Raw genomic sequence first — 17,544 nt, forward strand, 5'->3', positions numbered from 1 at the left:
AACCAGTCACAATTATCTCGCTCACAGTGGGGAGCAAAATGAGGAGCAAAATGAGTCTTCACGAATGCCGCGTGGTCTCTGCACTAAGGCAATCAACTAACATTAGGTCAACGAGCATCCAAAGCCTCTGTGCGGTGACAAACAGTGGAAACTTGCAGCAGCCAGAAGATGTGTGGATGACGGCGACGCACCACTCCCCTCCAAACCTGGTCGGCCATAGGAATAACACTTCCACTCACGTTTCCAGTGCATGTCCCTCACGTCCCGAAGATGGTCAACTAGAGAAACTTGGAATTCATACGGGTGGTGGAAAAAACAGACACCCTATAGCCCCACAGACCTCCGCTGTCCGTGCTGCTTCACTCCATGCCTCTCCCGGAAAACGCCTCAACGGCAGTCGCGGCGAACGTGCCACGCCCCCTTCAAGATTGTATTCCAGGAGACGTAGCACGAACTATCTATCGCACAACGGTTCAGAGTCAGTACGGAAGAGATAGGGAATCCAGTAATAGTCTCACAATTTAAAGGGGCATTGTAAGATCAAAGTAGACAGAAGGGATAGATATCACAAACGCTTTCAAGGGCCGCCGACTAAAGACACCTGGTGAATCAGTAGAAGAGGCCAAACGGACTGCATTACTGCCATACTGTGGAGAAACTGCTGCAGAAACATGGGCTAAGACCAGTGTTCCGGCCCGCCCCCAAGATACGAGATATATTGCGTCCTGTTAAAGACGACACTGCTCTTCGAGTGTCCGGCGTGTATGGTGCACCCTATGAAAGTAGCAGCATGTATATAGGACAAACAATTTGCACGGTTGCGCAGCGTTGTACTGAGTACAAGCGCCATATAAACCAAAGGGAGCTTGACAAGTCGGCCATAGCGAAACATTGCCTAGAAAACGGACATAAAATACAGTACGAAAATACAAAAGTGTTGGCTCATACAACTACACTCCCGGAAATTGAAACAAGAACACCGTGAATTCATTGTCCCAGGAAGGGGAAACTTTATTGACACATTCCTGGGGTCAGATACATCACATGATGACACTGACAGAACCACAGGCACATAGACCCAGGAAACAGAGCATGCACAATGTCGGCACTAGTACAGTGTATATCCACCTTTCGCAGCAATGCAGGCTGCTATTCTCCCATGGAGACGATCATAGAGATGCTGGATGTAGTCCTGTGGAACGGCTTGCCATGCCATTTCCACCTGGCGCCTCAGTTGGACCAGCGTTCGTGCTGGACGTGCAGACCGCGTGAGACGACGCTTCATCCAGTCCCAAACATGCTCAATGGGGGACAGATCCGGAGATCTTGCTGGCCAGGGTAGTTGACTTACACCTTCTAGAGCACGTTGGGTGGCACGGGATACATGCGGACGTGCATTGTCCTGTTGGAACAGCAAGTTCCCTTGCCGGTCTAGGAATGGTAGAACGATGGGTTCGATGACGGTTTGGATGTACCGTGCACTATTCAGTGTCCCCTCGACGATCACCAGTGGTGTACGGCCAGCGTAGGAGATCGCTCCCCACACCATGATGCCGGGTGTTGGCCCTGTGTGCCTCGGTCGTATGCAGTCCTGATTGTGGCGCTCACCTGCACGGCGCCAAACACGCATACGACCATCATTGGCACCAAGGCAGAAGCGACTCTCATCGCTGAAGACGACACGTCTCCATTCGTCCCTCCATTCACACCTGTCGCGACACCACTGGAGGCGGGCTGCACGATGTTGGGGCGTGAGCGGAAGACGGCCTAACAGTGTGCGGGACCGTAGCCCAGCTTCATGGAGACGGTTGCGAATGGTCCTCGCCGATACCCCAGGAGCAACAGTGTGCCTAATTTGCTGGGAAGTGGCGGTGCGGTCCCCTACGGCACTGCTTAGGATCCTACGGTCTTGGCGTGCATCCGTGCGTCGCTGCGGTTCGGTCCCAGGTCGACGGGCACGTGCACCTTCCGCCGACCACTGGCGACAACATCGATGTACTGTGGAGACCTCACGCCCCACGTGTTGAGCAATTCGGCGGTACGTCCACCCGGCCTCCCGCATGCCCACTATACGCCCTCGCTCAAAGTCCGTCAACTGCACATACGGTTCACGTCCACGCTGTCACGGCATGCTACCAGTGTTAAAGACTGCGATGGAGCTCCGTATGCCACGGCAAACTGGCTGACACTGACGGCGGCGGTGCACAAATGCTGCGCAGCTAGCGCCATTCGACGGCCAACACCGCGGTTCCTGGTGTGTCCGCTGTGCCGTGCGTGTGATCATTGCTTGTACAGCCCTCTCGCAGTGTCCGGAGCAAGTATGGTGGGTCTGACACACCGGTGTCAATGTGTTCTTTTTTCCATTTCCAGGAGTGTATATATTGGGACGTCGTTATAAAGGAAGCGGCTGAGATTCGTTTAAACAACAGGGGTGCGGGCGTTGGAGAGAGAGCAAACACAGATGGCCGACGCGGGAGCGGCAGTTTCAAAAGTGGCGCCTACCCCTGGCGCCACCTGACGTCACCGGTGCTGCCACGGCAATAGCTCCGCTAGCTGCCCGGGTCGACTAACGCGCGTGCGCAACATTGGGTCGATCTGATTGGCTGCTGATGATGTCATAATGCCTATACAAGCGAGAAACCGTAGCAGCCCCGGCAGTCAGTGAACTCCTGACGACGATGGCGGAGATGGTCATCGAAATCTTGAGGATTTTATTCGAATTGACGCGGCTTGAAAACCGAATTTCTAACACCATTGGGAGAAGTGGTAACAAATCGGCTACTCAGGTTTGTGAGTAGAATTTATGAGACTGGGGGTGTACCATTATACTTTTGGAACAGCAACATCCAACACCGAGAGCTGGTAGGTGCGAGAACTATCGCACAATCAGGTTAACAGTTCATGCACCCAAGTTTATGACAAGAATAATATACTGAAGAATGGAAAATAAAACTGAGATGACGATCAGTTTGGCCATAGGAAAAGTAAAGTCACGTAGAGGCAGTCTTGGTGTTTTCCCTGATGATGGAAGCAAGAGTGAAGAAAATTCAAGAAACATTCATAGGATTTGACAAACTGAAAAAGCATTTTGCCGTACCCTCTACTGTTGTCCACAGTACAGACGCCATCTACACAACGGGATGGTTCGGCCATCTCGTCTGTGAGGAAGACGAATGTGGCAACCGACTGGCACCTTATGATCCGGCCATAAGCCTGAGAACAGCGTACTGCTGGTTGTCACCCAGACAAAACGCCTGCAACTCAGCCGCAGCTCATCCTGCCACTGACAGCCACTGGCTGTACTATCCAGGGTGAGACATCTGCTGGATGCAAGATGTGACGGCACTAGCTCGCCTCCACGAGCCACCTGATACTAGCGTAACTTCACCAGATTGCCTCATAAGACGTCGCCCAGCAGCTCGCCAGTCAGTTCAAGTATCAGCTGCAACCTAATAGTTTCGAAATCCACAATATACATTAAATTTCAGCGAGTATATGCATGAAACACCGGCGCCAACAGTTAGAGGCCAAGACATTGTTGGCGCAACACATACACTACTAGAAAAGAATTAACACGCCCTTTTAGACGTTTCCAATCCACTCAAGATTTGTAGTTGCAACAGTGCATATAAGGTACATGAAATGATTACATTTTCTGATCAATAGCACTGGCGGTTCTGAGGAACCAGATATCGACCAATGCCAAAACATCTGTATTAGTACACGATGTAGCCTTCACTGGCGGCTATGGGGGCGATGATTCTGGCACCCAGTCGATCGTACAGATGGCGAATACTCTCCTGTTCACGTGGTGCTGTAAGAGTTGTTTGACGAGTCGTACCAGTCTCTCCTCGTGCCCGATTAGAGACGCGTCCGGAGATCGTTCTGGCCAGGGATGGTGGTGCACGTTTTGCAGAATACGTTGAGTTCCACGAGCAGTGTGTGGGCGTGCATTATCCTGTTGAAACAAAAAGAAGGTTCAAATGCCTGTAACCACTATGGACTTAGCATCTGAGGTCATCAGTCCCCTAGACTTTGAACTACTTAAACCTAACTAACCTAAGGACAACACACACTTACATGCCCGAGGCAGGATTCGAACCTGCGACCGCAGCAGCAGCACGGCTCCGGACTGAAGCGCCTAGATCCGATCGGCCACAGCGGCCGGCTTGTTGGAACACCTCATCATCTTCGAGTAGCAAGAAAGACAAAAGAACTGGTCTAACAACATCCTGCATGTACCGAACGCCGGTTAGCGTTCCCCTGAAAACAGCGAAGGTCATCGAGAGTTGTAGCTGATCACACCCGATACCTTAAGACCTGGGGTGGGGCCATTGAGTTGCACGAATGTACACCCAAGACAGCGCTCACCAAGTCTCGTGGTACGGGCAAACGACCATCCCTTGCGTACAGGCAGAATCTCATTTCATTGCTAAAGACTACGGCGTGCGATTCCAACCTCCAAGTACCCTCTGACAGCACCAGTCGAGCCGTGCACCTCGATGCTGTGGCGCGAATGGAAGAAAGGCTAGAAGTGTGCGTGCCCGTACTCCTACTGCTATACCGCCATCTGGATTCCCCCTTTAAGCTATACAAGTTTCGTTCTTTGCAGTTTTTTCGTTTGACGCTTATTTCGTGAGATATCTGGACCGGTTACGATCAATGGACCACCCTGTATATCCTGTGGTACCTGTACGATGTGCCAGTGCTGTCCTTACAATACGAGGATCCTAGCGGTGTCTGTGCTGCGTGGACGTCCAGAACATCGTCTAGAGATATGAAATTGTTCTGCACCACACTGAGCCTTCTAGCTGTGAGCATTCCCTATTAAAGGACAGACGCACATGGTGCTCCGGCAGCAACGCCACTACTCTGTTGGCGGACGACTTTTATATCACTATTAGTACATCACTAGTCCCCAGGTGGCATATGCCGTCAGCGGATCAAAATCGACAACGTCTTTCCAGACTTACCTCTTTTTCCGTCAGTGTATATGGACTTAACCCATGGTAATGTTTCTTTACTTGACAGCCTGGCCAGCCGGAGTCGCCGAGGGGTTCTAGGCGCTACATTATGGAACGGCGCGACCGCTACGGTCGCAGGTTCGAATCCTACCTCGGGCATGGATGTTTGTGATGTCCTTAGGTTAGTTAGGTTTAAGTAGTTCTAAGTTCTCGGGACCTGATGACCTCAGAAGTTGAGTCCCATAGTGCTCAGAGCCATTTTTTGAGTGCCACTGTATTATTCACGAACATCAAATTTATACCTGAGTCACCTTTAACAAAATAAACACATAACCATCGCGTTTCGCTTATAGTGCATCCCAGGATAATGCATCCGGGAACAAAAGGACACATTTCTCTAGGAACAAACTCACAAAGTCAACTTCTATGTATCTTTCCAGGGATCGGATTCTGGCCTCGTTAATCGCTATCTGGTAAGGCAACGGACTTGGTGCTCAATAACCACCTCGTCGCACGCAAAATCTTGACTTTACCAAGAGTTTCCTCTCCATAAACTTTCTAGCACACCACAGTTTGTACAATTGAAATTTCTAAACAGTTACGAAATACAAGACGGAGAATTTCCCGTATTTGCACCATGTTAACTCGCACTAAGGAGCTCGACAAGAACTTTAGTCGACGTCTTGGTACAGTAATTTAGAAAGCTTTATACGTATGGATCACAAAGTAGGGAAATGAACACTGCACAGCAAAGCATCTATGTAATGAATGAACTGGGCGAAATTAACACTGACTAGCTGGCTGAGGGCCACATGAGCTCTGAAGAAGACCCAGTCAAGAACAGATTTCAGTTATGAGTCTTATGATACATTTTCGAAATTAGTATTCAAATAATTAAACTGAGAGGAGATCCGTAGTTACAAACATAATCCAAAGGTAATTATCATTCTTCCGTGCCACCGCAACAGGGCCAAACCACCTGTCACCCAAGCACTCTAGTATCGGCGGTAAGATCTATCAACGGTAACGTCTCCGAGTTGAGTGTGTCCACGAGAGTGTTTCCACGAGTGGGTGTGCCAGTGGCCCTTTGGTTACACGTTGATTCTAAGCCCTTTCAGGTCCTCTACCTGATAAGGTAAATCTGAATGTTACTCATCAGATAGTTACCTTACTGACACACAGCCAATGTGGCATCTTTGGTCAACACGAAAGCCACACTACGCTGCTATTAATGTATATACCAAACCTACATGCGGCTTGTAGTAAACGTTCATACGAATGCTAAAATATCACTTAGAATCTCCTTATACACTGTTACAGCCAGTCTCATAGAGCAGGAAACTATCATTTTCTATACTACTTCATCTTCCGAGTTGCTGAAATTGATTACATGACAGACGCCGCATAACACGTTTCTGGTCAAGTACATATTTTTGTTGAGAGCGTTTTTTGTCCTTTAGAACTTGGTACTTTATACATCATTTAGATCCAAGATTGAGTTTTTAGTACTTAGCTTTTATCTCGTAATTTAGACCCCTTCTGTTCTCAATGCGATACGCTGTTTATTTTTAAAACAATCAGGCTGTTACAAACGCAAATTCAAGCGGCCCGTCCGATGCTAATAGTGTCAGCTGTTATCATTGCATCGCTTATAGCGCGGAAGACTGCTCAGCCTTAGGCTCTGGTTCGATCCATACTAACGTCCTGTGTCTAATATTTGTATCGGTCTCTTGTTTTGTTTTTGGAAACTAAAATAGGCACACGTTTTCGACACCGTCTCTGGCGTAGGAGTGCACGAAGGTTCGGGACACTGAGTCGCAGTTGGCGTGGGAAACTGCCACTAAAAGGCGGCTCAATCAACAATGATCAATGGCGTGGGGATACAGGAGAAAATGGAAACAACTGCATTGAAGATATATTGGCTAGAGTCTGAGAGACTAATCAAGAAGAACCAATGTGTGTAGAAGTACTAAGGAATCAAGAGGTACGCTTGAAATTCTGTAAGGCTATGGAGATTGTGATAAGGAATAGCTCAGTAAGCCGTTCAGTTGAAGAGGAATGGACATCTCTAAAAAGAGCAATCACAGAAGTTGGAAAGAAAAACATAGGTACAAAGAAGACAACTGCGAAGAAACCAAGGATCACAGAAGAAATACCTCAGTTGATCGATGAAACAAAGAAGTGCAAAAATGTTCATGGAAATTCAGGAATACAGAGATACAAGTAACCTAGGAATGAAATAAACACAAAGTGCAGGGAAGACAGGGGAAAATGGATGCATGAAAAGTGGGAAGAACTCGAAAAAGGAATGGTTGTAGTCAGGACTAACTTAGCATGTTTAATAGTCAAAACCACCTTCGGCGAAATTAAAAGCAACGATGGTTGCGCAATTGGGAATTCTACTGTTAAATACAGACGAGAGAGCTTATACGTAGAAAGAGCATATTGAAAATCTCTCTGAGTCTCTAATGACTTTACAGGAAAGGAAACCAGAGTCGATATAGAAGAGTTAGGGGTTACAGTATTAGAATCATAATTTTAAAAAGCTTCGGAAGACTTAAAATCAAATTAGGCCAAAGGTATAGGTAGTACGCCATTGGGATATCTAAGATCATTGGGGAAAGTGACAATAAAACGACTATTCACTTTGGTGTGTAGAAAGTATGAGACTGACGATATACCCTCATACATTTGGAGATACATCATCCATACAGTTCTGAAGATTGCAAGAACTGACAAGTGCTAGAACTATCGCACAGTCAACTTAACAGTTCCAGCATCAAAGTAGCTGACAAGAATAATATACGAACAAAGGAAAATAAAACGAAAGATGTGTTAGATAACGATCATTTTGGCTTTAGGGAACGCAGAGACATCACAGAGACAGTTCTGATGTTGCGGTTGATAATGGAAGCAAGACTAAAGAAAAATCAAGACACGTTCATTGGACTTATTGACCTGGAAAGTGTTCGACAACGTCAGTTAGTGCAAGATGTTCGAAATTGTGAGGGAAATAAACGTAAGCTATAGGGAAAGACGGGTTATACACAGTACGTACGAGAAACAAGACGGAACAATAAGAATGAAAGACCAAGAACGAAGTGCACAGATTGAAATGGGTGTAAGAGAGGGGTGTCGTCTCTCGCCACCATTGCTCAGCCTATACATCGAAGAAGCAATGGAGAAAATAAAAGAAAGATTCAAGAGCGTAATTAAATTTTTTTTTCATCAGTCTACTGACTGCTTTGATGCGGCCCGCCACGAATTCATTTCCTGTGCTAACCTCTTCATCTCACAGTAGCACTTGCAACCTACGTCCTCAATTATTTCCTTGACGTATTCCAATCTCTGTCTTCCTCTACAGTTTTTGCCCTCTACAGCTCCCTCTAGTACCATGGAAGTCAATCCCTCATGTCTTAGCAGATGTCCTATCATCCTGTCCCTTCTCCTTATCAGTGTTTTCCACATATTCCTTTCCTCTCCGATTCTGCATAGAACCTCCTCATTCCTTACCTTATCAGTCCACCTAATTTTCAACATTCGTCTATAGCACCACATCTCAGATGCTTCGATTCTCTTCTGTTCCGGTTTTCCCACAGTCCATGTTTCACTACCATACAATGCTGTACTTCAGACGTACACCCTCAGAAATTTCTTCCTCAAATTAAGGCCGGTATTTGATATTAGTAGACTTCTCTTGGCCAGAAATGCCTTTTTTGCCATAGCGAGCCTGCTTTTGATGTCCTCCTTGCTCCGTCCGTCATTGGTTATTTTACTGCCTAGGTAGCAGAATTTCTTAACTTCATTGACTTCGAGACCATCAATCCTGATGTTAAGTTTCTCGCTGTTCTCATTTCTACTACTTCTCATTACCTTCGTCTTTCTCCGATTTACTCTCAAACCATACTGTGTACTCATTAGACTGTTCATTACGTTCAGCAGATCATTTAATTCTTCTTCACCTTCATTCAGGATAGCAATGTCATCAGCGAATCGTATCATTGATATCCTTTCACCTTGTATTTTAATTCCACTCCTGAACCTTTCTTTTATTTCCATCATTGCTTCCTCGATGTACAGATTGAAGAGTAGGGGCGAAAGGCTACAGCCTTGTCTTACACCCTTCTTAATAAGAGCACTTCGTTCTTGATCGTCCACTCTAATTATTCCCTCTTGGTTGTTGTACATATTGTATATGACCCGTCTCTCCCTATAGCTTACCCCTACTTTTTTCAGTATCTCGAACAGCTTGCACCATTTTATATTGTCGAATGCTTTTTCCAGGTCGACAAATCCTATAAAAGTGTCTTGATTTTTCTTTAGCCTTGCTTCCATTATTAGCCGTAACGTCAGAATTGCCTCTCTCGTCCCTTTCCTTTTCCTAAAGCCAAACCGATCGTCACCTAGAGCATTCTCAATTTTCTTTTCCATTCTTCTGTATATTATTCTTGTAAGCAGCTTCGATGCATGAGCTGTTAAGCTGATTGTGCGATAATTCTCGCACTTGTCAGGTCTTGACGTCTTCGGAATTGTGTGGATGATGCTTTTCCGAAAGTCACTTGGCATGTCGCCAGACTCATATATTCTACACACCAACGTGAATAGTCGTTTTGTTGCCACTTCACCCAATGAATTTAGAAATTCTGATGGAATGTTATCTATCCCTTCTGCCTTATTTGACCGTAAGTCGTCCAAAGCTCTTTTAAATTCCGATTCTAATACTGGATCCCGTATCTCTTCTAAATCGACTCCTGTTTGTTCTTCTATCACATCAGACAAATCTTCACCCTCATAGAGGCTTTCGATGTATTCTTTCCACCTATCTGCTCTCTCCTCTGCATTTAACAGTGGAATTCCCGTTGCACTCTTAATGTTACCACCGTTGCTTTTAATGTCACCAAAGGTTGTTTTGACTTTCCTGTATGCTGAGTCTGTCCTTCCGACTATCATATCTTTTTCGATGTCTTCACATTTTTCCTGCAGCCATTTCGTCTTAGCTTCCCTGCACTTCCTATTTATTTCATTCCTCAGTGACTTGTATTTCTGTATTCCTGATTTTCCTGGAACATGTTTGTACTTCCTCCTATCATTAATCAACTGAAGTATTTCTTCTGTTACTCATGGTTTCCTCGAAGCTACCTTCTTAGTACCTGTTGTGGACTGGCAAGACAGCCAATCCACAGTGACGGGTAATTCGCACGCGAATGTCTAGTAGCACACCGCGGGCATGATTTTAGCACTGCATTTGCTTGCTTGCCCGTCACGCCGGGCTATTTGCTTTTTCTGTAATAAAAAAGGACATGTTCAACGTGTTTCCAAGAAAAAGCTCAGGTCGTACACTCACAACAGTTTGGCGACGAGGATCGGATTTTGCGTATTGATACAGCCTAATTTACTTGTGTCATGACTTCGCCACAATCTCCAGATGTACTGTCCGAATTTTATCGCTTACAGAATCAGCAGACGCAGGCCTTGCTGGATACCCTTGGACAGCTCGTCCAGGGTCAACGTGCAAGCAAAACGATGCGACGGCTGTCGCTTCACCGTTCACGCAGCCACAACACGCAGTTGCACCACCTTTTCGTCCTTTTGATGCGGCACTGGAAAGCTGGACGGAGTGGTCACGCCAATTTGGATTCCATCTCGCCGCCTACAGAATTCAAGGTAACGAGCGGCAGCCTTTCTAATTATCGTGCGTCGGCGTGTCCACGTACCTTGTGATAGTCAATTTTTTTCCCCGACGCGACGTAGCAACTCTGTCCCACGAAGAAATTTTGTCTGCATTAGATGCATATTTCAAAGAATCAGTCAATGTAGTTGCCAAACGGTATCCGTTCTTTGGTACAAAACGTACGGCCGGTCAGACTAATAGGGAGTGGGTTGCAACCTTGCAAGGCTTTACTAGGGATTGTGCTTTTGAGTGTCAATGTGGCCTCACTTATTCAGATACTATGGTACGTGATGCAATTGCACAGAACGTTTCTGATGTTCGTTTAAGGGAACAGATTTTAAAACTAGTCAACCCTCCCTTCAACAAGTGATAGACATATTAGATCAGCAGGACACACTTGAATCATTTGAAACTTCACCAGCCGTGTGTCACATTAACCGACCCGCCGGGCGAGCTGCACGGAACAGTAAACAGCCCTCGCGCCCATCTGCACAGCTGCCGCCAAGCCCTCAGCCACGGGTGCCGCGCAAGCAAGCAAATGCAGTGCTAAAATCATGCCCGCAGTGTGCTACTGGACATTCGCGTGCGAATTACCCGTCACTGTGGATTGGCTGTCTTGCCAGTCGACAACAGTACCTATGTTTTCCTTCCCAACTTCTGTGATGGCCCTTTTTAGAGATGTCCATTCCTCTTCAACTGTAGTGCCTACTGTGCTATTCCTTATTGCTGTATCTATTGCGTTGGAGAACTTCATACGTATCTCGTCATTCCTTAGTACTTCCGTATCCCACTTCTTTGCGTATTGATTCTTCCTGACTAATGTCTTGGACTTCAGCCTACTCTTCATCACTACTATAATGTGATCTGAGTCTATATCTGCTCCTGGGTACGCCTTACAGTCCAGTATCTGATTTCGGAATCTCTGTCTGACCATGATGTAACCTAATTGAAATCTTCCCACATCTCCCGGCCTTTTCCAAGTATACCTCCTCCTGTTGTGATTCTTGAACAGGGTATTCGCTCTTACTAGCTGAAACTTGTTACAGAACTCAATTAGTCTTTCTCCTCTTTCATTCCTTGTCGCTAGCCCATATTCTCCTGTAACCTTTTCTTCTACTCCTTCCCTACAACTGCATTCCAGTCGCCCATGACCATTAGATTTTCGTCCCCCTTTACATACTGCATTACCCTTTCAATATCCTCATACACTTTCTCTATCTGTTCATCTTCAGCTTGCGACGTCGGCATGTATATCTGAACTATCGTTGTCGGTGTTGGTCTGCTGTCGATTCTGATTAGAGAAACCTGGTCACTGAACTGTTCACAGTAACACACCCTCTGCCCTACATTCCTATTCATAACTAATCCTACACCTGTTATACCATTTTCTGCTGTTGTTGATATTACCCAACACTCATCTGACCAGAAATCCTTGTCTCCCTTCCACTTCACTTCACTGACCCCTACTATATCTAGATTGAGCCTTTGCATTTCCCTTTTCAGATTTTCTATTTTCCCTACCGCGTTCAAGCTTCTGACATTCCACGCTCCGACTCGTAGAACGTTATCCTTTCGTTGATTATTCAATCTTTTTCTCATGGTAACCTCCCCCTTGGCAGTCCCCTCCCGGAGATCCGAATGGGGGACTATTCCGGAATCTTTTGCCAACGGAGAGATCATCATGACACTTCTTCAATAACAGGCCACATGTCCTGTGGAAACACGTTACGTGTCTTTAATGCAGTGGTTTCCATTGCCTTCTGCATCCTCATGTCGTTGATCATTGCTGATTCTTCCATCTTTAGGGGCAATTTCCCGCCCCTAGGACCAGAGAGTGCCCTGAACCTCTATCCGCTCCTCCGCCCTCCCGCCCTCTTTGACAAGGCCGTTGGCAAAATGAGGCTGACTTCTTATGCCGGAAGTCTTCGGCCACCAATGCTGATTATTTATCAAAATTTAGGCAGTGGCGGGGATCGACCCGGGTCCAGAGACGTTTTGATTATGAATCAAAGACGCTACACCTTTTTTTTTTGCATTTTGTTTGTTATTGATCGTTGTGTTTGGTCGTTGCGGACGTCGCAAGACATCCTGTTTAAGTTCGGTGGTTGATCCTTCCACTCAGTTTTTTTTTTATTACAGAGGCCAACCGGCTCTCTGACCGAACACGCTGAGCTATCGTGCCCCTAGACCACGGGTACATAGTGAAAGGTATCAATGAGGTGATTTGCTGATGACATTGCTATCCTCAGTGAAAGTGAACGAGAATTGCTGAATCTGCTGAATGGAATGGACGGTCTAATGTGTGTAAAAAACGGGTTGAGAGGAAATCGAAGAAAGGCAGAAGTAATTAGAAGTAGCAAAAATGAGAACAGCAAGAAAATTAATATAGCAATCGATGATCAGGAGACAGATGAAGTTACCGAATTCTGCTACCTAGGAAGCAAAATAAAACATGACGGACGGAGCAAGGAGGACATAAAAAGCCAACTAGCACCGGAAAAAAGAGCATTCCTGGCCAATAGATGTCTGCTAGTATCAAACATAGGCCTTAATAAAAAAAAAAAAAATCTGAAACTCTTCCTTTGGAGCACAGCATCTCTGAGAGGAGACTTCCGATGGGGAGTTAAGTATGTTAATAAGATGGAATAACCAACGAAAGAGTATCATTCTACAAGTTGGCGCGTGAAATGTCAGAACTTTGAACGTTGTTGGGAAGCTAGAGAATGGGAAAAGGGAAGTACTACGACTCAATCTAGATTTAGTGGTAGTGAAATGGAAACAGGATAACGGATTTTGGTCAGAAAAATGAAGGGTAACATAAACAGCAGCGGAAAATGGAATAATGGGAGTATGGGAATAGGACTCCTTATGAATAGGAATGTAAGTAATAGAGTGATTTGCTGTGAGCGGTTCCATGATAGAGTTGTTCTCATCAGAAACAACAGCAAACCAACGCTGACAACTATTATTCAGGTATACATGGCGACGTGACAAACAAGATGAAGACATAGAGGAAGTATGTGAGGGTAGTGAACGAGTAGTTCATAACCTAAAGGAATATGAAAGTCTAATAATCATGGGGAGATTGGAAGAGGTTTTTATGGAAAGGAATAGTGGAAAGATTAAGGGAGATAGTGGGCTTGGTTGTCGGAATGAGATAGGAGAAAGACTAATTTAGTTCTGCAAACTTCAGCTATAATAGCGAATATTTCGTTGGAGAAGCACACGAGTAGGAGATACATATGCAAAAGGTCCAGAGACGTGACAATATTCTAGCTGGATTACATGATGGTCAGACCATGATTTTGACTCCAGATATTGGGCAGAAAGGTGTATACAGAAGCAGATATAAACTCGGATTACAGTTTCGCAGTAGTGAATAGTAGACTGAATTTTAAGAGAATAGTATGGAAGAGGAGTGGACGTCTCTAAAAAGAACAGTCACAGATGTGGGAAAACCAAACATAGGTTCTCAGAATGTAACTGCGAAAAAACTGTGGGCAATATAAGAACTTCTTTAGTTGATTTAGTTTCCACGACAGCAATATAAATCTCTTTGAAATAAAAGAAATAGGAAGTGCAGGGCTGCCAAGGAGCCTGCCGGTGTGGACGAGCGATTCTAGGCGCTTCAGTCTCGAACAGCACTACCCCTACGGTCGCAGGTTCGAATCCTGCCTCGGGCATGGATGTGTGTGATGTCCTTAGGTTAGTTCTAAGTTCTAGGGGACTGATGACCTCAGATGTCAAGCCCCATAGTACTCAGAGCCATTTGAACATTTGCAGCCAATGCAAAATAATTACAGATTAAATTATAAGAAACTAAGAAATGATCGTTGGAGAATGTAGCATGTAAAAAAGTCAAAGCATGCTTCGGTGAAACTAAAAACAAGGGCGGTAACATTAAGAGTGTAATAGGCATTTTATTGTTAAACGCAGAGTAGAGAGTGGATAGATGGAAAGAATGGAATGGGAGGATCTGCGCCGGATTTGGAATCTACCTAGCAACGATAGGGGGAATTCTGCTGACGTTTGTGACTTTGACAAAGATAAGACTGTTTCGGTCAGGGCCTAGCCCAGAGCATTTCCGAAACGAGAAAGTGGTCGGCTGTTCGCGTGCTACTGTGGTGATCATTAATAGACACAGTTTGAAGGACAGTGAAACCATGAAGACACGTAGGACGTGCACGTCCCATAATATAACGCAGAGACTTTAGTCTTTCCTGAGCTGTAAAGGGATCTATGGCGGATTTGCTGATAGAGTGCAGTGGTGGTGCTGGCATGTTGAGAAGCACACCTTTTACATCTACGTCTACATCTACATCCATACACCGCAAGCCACCTGATGGTGTGTAGCGGAGGGTACCTTGAGTACCTCTATCGGTTCTCCCTTCTATTCCAGTCTCGTATTGTTCATGGAAAGAAGGATTGTCGGTATGCTTCTGTGTGGCCTTTAATCTCCCTGATTTTATCCTCACGGTCTCTTCGCGAGTTATACGTAAGAGAGAGCAATATACTGCTTGACTCTTCGGTGAAGGTATGTTCGCGAAACTTCAACAAAATCCCGTACCGAGCTACTGTGCGTCTCTCCTGCAGAGTCTTTCACTGGAGTTTATCTATCATCTCCGTAACGCTTTCGCGATTACTAAATGATCCTGTACTGAAGCGCGCTGCTCTCCGTTAGATTTTCTCTATCTCTTCTATCAACCCTGTCTGGTACGGATCCCACACTGCCGAGCAGTATTCAAGCAGTGGGCGAACAAGCGTACTGTAACCTACTTCCTTTGTTTTCGGATTGCATTTCTTTAGGATTCTTCCAATGAATCTCAGTCTGGCATCTGCTTTACCAACGATCAACTTTATATCATCATTCCATTTTAAATCACTCCTAATGCTATTTTATAGCTAAATGATAAGAGATCTATCTTTCTATGTATTCGCAGCACATCACACTTGTCTACATTGAAATTCAATTGCCTTTCCCTGCACCATGCGTCAATTCGCTGCAGATCCTCCTGCATTTCAGTACAATTTTCCATTGTTACAACCTCTCGATACACCACAGCATCATCTGCAAAAAGCCTCAGTGAACTTCCGATGTAGTCCACAAGGTCATTTATGTATATTGTGAATAGCAACGGTCCTATGACACTCCCCGCGGCACACCTGAAATCACTCTTACTTCGGAAGACTTCTTTCTATTGAGAATGACATGCTACGTTCTGTTATCTAGGAACTCTTCAATCCAATCACACAATTGGTCTGATAGTCCATATGCTCTTACTTTGTTCATTAAACGACTGTGGGGAACTGTGTCGAACGCCTTGCGGAAGTCAAGAAACACGGCATCTACCTGGGAACCCTTGTCTATGGCCCTCTGAGCATTGTTGTAGCAGGCATTGTTGTACGTCTTGCTCCACTGCAGACGTGCCCTACCTATTCCCAAGTTGACCTAACAACATTGTCAATTACAACTTCAGTGAGCGCGGAATCATTGACGCTGGACCATAAATCGATAAGAACGTGACGCTAGATCGAATGAATCACGTGCCTCGTTACCTAATTCATTAGTCGCTTTCAGATACGCTGTAATCCAGGCGAACACCTGGTCAACACATGCACCATGTCACGGACGCAGGATGGTTGGGCAGTATTATGCAATGGTAGACATTTGCGAGGCCTCCATGGAACCTTTTGTAATAAGTGAAGCCAGTATGACAGCTGCGAACTGCTTGTACATTATTGGGGATCATCGACATCTCGTATTGCTACATGTTTTTCCCGACTGCGACATCTTCGAGATCAGTTTAGCTTTGGGAAAGGTAAAGGCACCAGAGAGAGGATTCTGAAGCCGCGGTTGATAATGGAAGCAAGATTAAAGAGAATTTAAAACATGTTCGTTGGATTTGTCCAACGGTAAGAAGTGTTAGTATATTTGAAATGGTGCAAGGTGTTTGAAATTCTGAGAAAATTAAAGCAATGGATAAAGACGGGTAATATACAATATGTACAACAGCCAAGATGGGTGTTCTAAGAGTGGAACATCAAGAACGAAGAGTACGGATTAAAAAGGGTGTAAGACAGGGACGTAGTCTCTCACCCCTAACGTTCAATCTACACAACGAAGAAACAATGACAGAAATAAAAGAAAGGTTCAATAGTGGAATTAAAATTCAAGGTGAAGGGATATCAAAGATAATATTCACTGATGACATTGCCGTTCTCAGCGAAAGTGAAGAACAACTACTGGATCCGCTGAACCGAATGCACAATCTATTGAGTACTGAATATCGATTGAAAATGAATCGAAGAAAGATGGAAGGACTCAGAAGGAGCAGAAATGAGGACAGCGAGTAACTTAACATCAGGATTAGTGATCGCGATCTAGATGACGTTAAGGAATTCTGCTAACTTAGGCATCAAAATAACCCATAACGGACGGAGCAAGGAGGCCTTAGAAAGAAGACTAGTGTTGGAAGAAAGTGTACTAATATCAAACATAGGCCTTAATTGGAGGAAGAAATATCTGAGTCTGTACGTCTGGAACACAGCATTGTGTGGTAGAGTCACATGGATTGTACGAAAAGCAGAAGAAGACCGAATCATTTGAGAAGTGGTGCTACAGAAGAATGTTGAAAATTGGACGGACTGATAAGGTAAGAAAAGAAGAGTTTCTCCAGAGAATCGACGAGGAATGAAATATATGGAACATAATGACAAGACGAAGGGAAGGGATGGTAGGACATCTTTTAAGTCATCACGGAATAACTACCACGGTACTAGAGAGAGCTGTGGACGGTGAAACCTGTAGAGGAAGGGATAGAAGGAATACAGCCAGAAAATTATTGAGTTTACAGGCTGAAAGTGGTACAGAAGGGTAATTCGTATGGTGCTACATTAAACCAATCTGTT

Source organism: Schistocerca piceifrons, chromosome 6 (genome assembly GCF_021461385.2).
Source record: "Schistocerca piceifrons isolate TAMUIC-IGC-003096 chromosome 6, iqSchPice1.1, whole genome shotgun sequence".
NCBI lineage: Eukaryota > Metazoa > Arthropoda > Insecta > Orthoptera > Acrididae > Schistocerca > Schistocerca piceifrons.